The 6,000-nt window shown below is 48.6% G+C and overlaps 1 protein-coding gene across 2 annotated transcripts in view; it reads left to right on the top strand.

Annotated features, from left to right (window-relative positions):
• LOC147666192 (DDB1- and CUL4-associated factor 8-like) overlaps positions 1-6,000 on the top strand; it is a 104,129-nt gene that overhangs the window by 54,808 nt on the left and 43,321 nt on the right. The window lies entirely within an intron of this gene.

Raw genomic sequence — 6,000 nt, 5'->3', positions numbered from 1 at the left:
GCGCACGGATGAGGGAGCTGTGAGGCTGGCGGGGAGCGGCCGTGCTCGGGCTCCAGGGCACAAGCTATGACCCCAGGGGCAGAACTGAGGACTCACAGTGTGGGGGGTGGGGGGTAGGGCAGAGCGCATCGGGCATGTGCTGTTGGCTTCCTTGACCTCAAAGACACTTAAAATTCACCGCACAAATACACCCTCTGCCACCAAACATAACCATGACCCTCAATGGCAAAGGGCAGAATCCATGCAGTGCCCACCAGCCCCTAGATCCAGACCCTTGGAAGCCCCGCCCCCTCCCTCACACAGACAGATCTGGTGCCACCCGCGTTCTCTTTTCTTTCAGTGTTACCTTCAGAGTAGACCTTTACAAAATAAAACATCGAATAGTGTGCCTACGCATACTAGTGGTTGTGCCAATAAGCAGGACACACAGAAGCAGGAGGCAGTGGCATATGTTTTAAACTTTGGAGCAAACTTATTTTAACCCTGGCCTCCATTTTGCGCAACCCTCAAAGCTCAACTTCGGTGTCCTGCACAGTACAAAATGCTTGGAGTACATGCGTTGTAGGCCGTGGTGGTTAACCAAAGCAGAAGGGGCGGGGTGGCGGGACGCACAAATAATCTCCCTCCACCCCTGGGTGCAAGAGGGTCACGCTGCAAAGCGCATTTTAAATACATTGGGTGCACTTTGTGAAGTGTCTTATGGGATCAGCTAGACGAAGGAATTTGAAAACCACACAGTAGCACGACATTTTTAGGAAGTCCACAACAAATCACAGGCGATGCGGCTCGTTTAAGGTGGGTCAGAATAGGGACCCCTGCTGCCGGGGGAGGTCCTGCCCCTACTGGTTCCAGCCATGTCAGGTGGCACTGCCCCCCTGGGTCCAATAAACTGAGGGGGCTCTGCCCTCCTGGTCCAGCCACTTCACGGTGAACTACCCCTTGAGAGGGCCCTCTGCCCCAGCCACGTGAGAAGACACAGCCTCGAGGAGCAGTCACAGGAGCGTCTGCTGCCCTCTGGGAACAGTCATATGAGGGTGCTGCCCCTCTGGTCCAGGCATTTGATGGGGCGCGCTCCTCAGTGAACAGTCATTTGATGGGGCGCAGGATCTTGGGTCCAGTCACATCAGCCTTATTTTATTTGCAGATCCTCAAACAGAATAAATGTGTCAGATGGCCTATAAATACATATCCCCTGCCGTTCACCTGAGACAGTTGGTGGGAAAATAAACATCCCACCATTATATTTGTGGCAGCCAGTAGAGTAGATCATCGTAGGGATTATCCTTTATCATGTACAAGGCACTTTTGTTTCATCTGTGGGCGGGGGAGGGGGGGGCAGAGAGGGAAGGGAGAGTGAGAGAGGGGCAGGGTAAACTGAGGGCTGTATTGATGCACCGAGGATGGTGGGTGCCTATTTTTTTAATTACAGAGATTCAAAGGTTTAATGCAGAGGAAGGAGTGTGTAGTGAGCTTAAGTGTGAGGAGCAGGCAGAGTGAAGGCTCGGAGGGTGCAGTGAGGGTCGGGAGGGACAGAGAGGGCTGAAGTGAGTGCGCCAGTGCAGAGGGAAGTGCTGGACGGTGATTGGGTTGCAGTGAGGGTTGTAGTGAGTTCTGGAGTGGAAGTCTGATTCTGTGAGGGATTTAGTGAGTGCTGGGGGTGAGGGTTGTAGTGAGTTCTGGAGTGGGAGTGTGTTCCAGTTAGGTATTAAGTGAGTGTTGGAGGGTGTGTGTTTTGCAGTGAGGGTTGTAGTGAGTTCTGGAGTGGAAGTCTGATTCTGTGAGGGATTTAGTGAGTGCTGGGGGCGAGGTTTGTAGTGAGTTCTGGAGTGGAAGTCGGATTCTGTGAGGGTTTTTGTGAGTGCTGGGGGTGATGGTTGTAGTGCGTTCTGGAGTGGGAGTGTGTTCCAGTGAGGTATTTAGTGAGAGCTGGGGGCGAGGGTTGTAGTGAGTTCTGGAGTGGAATTCTGTGAGGGTTTTAGCGAGTGCTGGGGGTGATGGTTGTAGTGAGTGCAATAGGTCATGCATATGCGAGCGATTTAAGCCATTGGCATTGTAAATGACAAAGCCATTTATTTATGATATAAAAATAAAAATATTTGTCATAAGCAATGCCAATAGCTCTACCTTTAATAATGCCGAGACCATTGCATTGTAAATGCTTGTTCTGTATTTCAATCCTTCTGAGCAGATCTTTCTTTAAAGGTATTTGTACCATGTTGATTAGACTATTGTGGGCTGGTAGGCATCCTCGACGTAGCTTGGACATACTGACTCATCCATAACACTGAAAGATTCTCAAAACCAAATATAGTACAATCCCTTTGAGCTGCCCGCCACATTTAAGCTGCCCGCCACATTTTCTCTTTTATTGATACTATGTGAAGTCCTGGAAACCTCCTGTGTCCATTCAAGCAGAGTGTGTGAGTATCCCTGCCCACTCAACACATTCCTGGTCAAACAGGTGAGAAGGCCATTCGGTCAGGGGAACACAGTTGCTCAATCAGTGTGGGCTTGGCAGCATTTGACAATAAGGGTGTCTCTGGTCTTCTGTGTTTAATGGCGGTCCCATTACCAAATAATCCTAGACTGCCTGTGACAGTGGAATGTAATATGGTCACATTTAATTAGATTAGAGCTGATGAAAGTTGGGGAGGTTTGTGTGGTTGGTACTTTTATGACACTCGTCCTGGTAAAAGAGTTGAGAATTGTCAACCGATTAGGTATCTTTCTGTATTTCAGATTGTGACATGACGTGTACAGTTCCTAGCACAGCAGACGGATTGAGGGCTTTCTCGCTTGTTATCTCATTTGCATCACCTAGGAGGACAATCCCACGCATCTCTGATACTAAAGCTAACTCGAGAGAGATGAAAGGCAGACATTGTTGGGGGATGGCATATCATTGTTTTTTTTTCAAATGAGCCCACACTCTTGCCCAATTTGGAAACCTATTGAGGGTGTCCTTGAGATTATGCTAGAGTTTGAAACAGACTGCATCAATGTCGGCTTGTAGTTCCTTAAAGATGACCACCAGAAAGGTCCTAGTCAAGGCTTCATCCTTGCAAGTGTTCACTGCAACATCTTTGAGTTTTTTTCTGACATTCTCTAGCTGGTTTCGGGATTTCTGCCTGCTTCATCAGAGGTTACTGGAACATTATTTCTTTTCATAGCTGGGATGGCTTTTGTTTAGTCTTTTTACATTTTCATTTTGCCCAGCAGTTGATCGCTTCAGAACACTGTACGAGTTATGCATTAGACACTTTACGATGCAAATAGAATTTCACAGAGCTGGGATTGACTGTAAGGAAATTTAGCGCTTTCACACAAAATGTGGGTGCCCCAGGCAGATAAGGGCTTTGCCTGATCCAGCATCACGTCTGTGAAATGTCAAAGTACAGTGTGTAAGCTATTTTATTGTTAGATAGGCTGCACCAGGAGAGTTCCCTATGCCAGTCCGGAATGTCCTCTCGTTAGGAGTGTAGCTGGTTTGTCTCTGGAATTCTTAGCTGCCCCTTTCTTGCCGTGCCGCAACCTTTAGGGTCTTCGAAGTTGAATAGATCACACTGTTTTCTTTTGCTTTACCTTTTTAGGTAACTAAATGTATTGAGTTCCAGGCCTCCTAGCCCACAACCACATGTATATCTTGCAATAGAGGTTTGCTCAGAGTGTGAACCAGATTTCGGCCTTTCTTTGAACTGTCACCAATACTCTCTCTCCTGCTGGTTTTATGAAAATCGCTGTTATCCCAACATAGGCCACACTTGGCCTCCTCCCCTGAAAACCACCCACCAACCTCCCGTTATTTAGTTATAACACAATACTTGCCATTGAAGTCTGGTTGCATCTAGGATCTTGTTCAAGCGGCTTAATGCCTACATCTTGGAACTTTCAAGAGTTAACTTGTAAGTCTAAGGTGTGGGTGTGGGCATCATTGGCTTTCTCTGGACCCTACAATGGCTTCCCAACTTCTGGGCCTTGGGGGTGTACGCGCTGCTCCTCAGACTGCATTCCATGACATCTATACAGGATCAGGCTCATAAGGGAAGACACTGCTAATCCATTGCACTTTTGCCGTATCAGAAAACCATCACACATGATTCTCTTCTTTGGGTGACTACAATGTTGGTTTTAAGGCCCTGCCAATTACAGTAGGACTACCCCATGCAACTGCTTACTCGGAATATCTTTTTCTGATCCTAGGGACTTCTTGAAAGGCTTACTCTCATGCAGTGAATACAGCCCGCCCCATTTACTGGGCAACCGATAATCTCATCTCTTTTCTGCGTTGGCCAGTATGTAGGATCAGTGTTCTCCAGCTTGTCTTCGTGGGTGTTACTGTTTACTCCTCCCTATTCTACCCCTTCTCTGCAGCCCTTGGTGCCACCTCCACTCTGCCCTGGCACCTGCTGCCGGAGTAACGTCTTTTTGGACCATCTCTCCTTTGCTTAGCTTAATCTTTCTGATGTGGCCTCTCCTCTAAGCTGGGCACCTGCCCCTATGCTCCGCCTCCAATTTTGGGTCTGCCTGAGGTATTCCTAGGCTGCTCCTCAGCCTGGAAACCACCTTTTGCTACTTGCCAGCTCCATTTGTTGAGCAAGTTTTGTGCGTTCATAGGGTTCTGTCACATCAATGCCTCAGCCAACTCTATCCAGGACCTCATCGCCATGTTAGCTGACCGTAAGTCATTTACCTGCAAATTGAAAAAGATTGCTTTCAAACTTGAAAATTGAGTTAAATTTGGAGCTCAGTATGAATTGTTACCGTTATTATTTGTCCTCTATTTAGCTTGAAGCACACTTGCTCAATTATTATTTATTTATTTATTTAAAACATTTATATAGCGCGGCTGTCACCATGCAGGTATCCTGGCGCTGGAGAACACTTCCTCCTAAAGTGGGAAACTAAGAGCGGGTAGCCAAGTGAGTAGTTTAGGGGAACAGCCAGGTTTTGATACGCTTTCGGAAGGGAAGGAGTTGCGATATTTGGCAAATGTCAAGGGGCAGTCTATTCCATAGTTTTGCAGCTGCAACTCTGAAGGATCTGCCCCCAGTCCTAACCTTGTTGAATCTTGGTACTGTGACAAGGCAGGCTGAAGCTGAACGGAGGGTTCTGGTAGGAGTGTACCAGGTAAACATGGCTTGCAAGGATCTGGGCCCGACTCCGTGCAGTGCTTTAAAAACAAGGCAGAGTGCTTTGAAGGCCACTCGCTGCCTCAGAGGGAGCCAGTGCAGCTCGGCTAAGGCCGCTGTGGCCGAGGATCTCCTGGTCCAGCCAAGGGCTAGTTTGGCGGCGGCCGTCTGAACTCTTTGGAGTCGGTCCAGCAGTACAGCTGGAGACTCAAGCAGCAATGCGTTGCAATAGTCAAGGCGACTAAGAATAGTACAACTGACTATTAGCGCTCGGGCTTGTGCGGGGAGGAGTGGCATGATCTTGCGCAATGAGCGCAGTAAGGCCGAGCAGGTGCATACTGTTTTCGCAACCTGGGTTTCCATACTAAGCTTGTTGTCCATCATGACACCCAGGTTGCGGACAGTGGTGACCGGCTGTGGTTTTTCTGGGGCTTCTGGGGGCCAAAAATCGGTTGGGAACAGGCGCGGAATCCGGCTATCGGCGCAAAACAGAACCTCGGTTTTGGAGGAGTTGAATTGCAGGGAGTTTTTGTACAGCCAACCAGCTGTATCTCTCAGGCAGTCGTGAAACGATTCTAGAGGAATCGATTCTTCCCCCTCCCAAGAAAGGATGAGCTGGGTGTCATCCGCATAGTTTATAGCTTTTACCCCATGGGACTTTATTAACGTGACCAAGGGCTTAAGGTACACGTTAAAACGAATGGGGCTAATGGATGAGCCTTGAGGCACCCCATGGGGCACTGAGGAGAAGGCAGATTGGAAAGGGGGGAGGGACACAGCCTGCTTCCTGTCCCGCAGGTAGGACTGGAACCAAATCAGGGCCGTGCCATCAACCCCAGCCTCTCTTAGTCTCTTCAGCAAAATCACATGA

This window comes from Lissotriton vulgaris, unplaced genomic scaffold (genome assembly GCF_964263255.1).
Source record: "Lissotriton vulgaris unplaced genomic scaffold, aLisVul1.2 SCAFFOLD_637, whole genome shotgun sequence".
NCBI lineage: Eukaryota > Metazoa > Chordata > Amphibia > Caudata > Salamandridae > Lissotriton > Lissotriton vulgaris.
The sequence above is the reverse complement of the archived record's forward strand: the minus strand, read 5'-3'. Positions and strand labels throughout refer to the sequence as shown.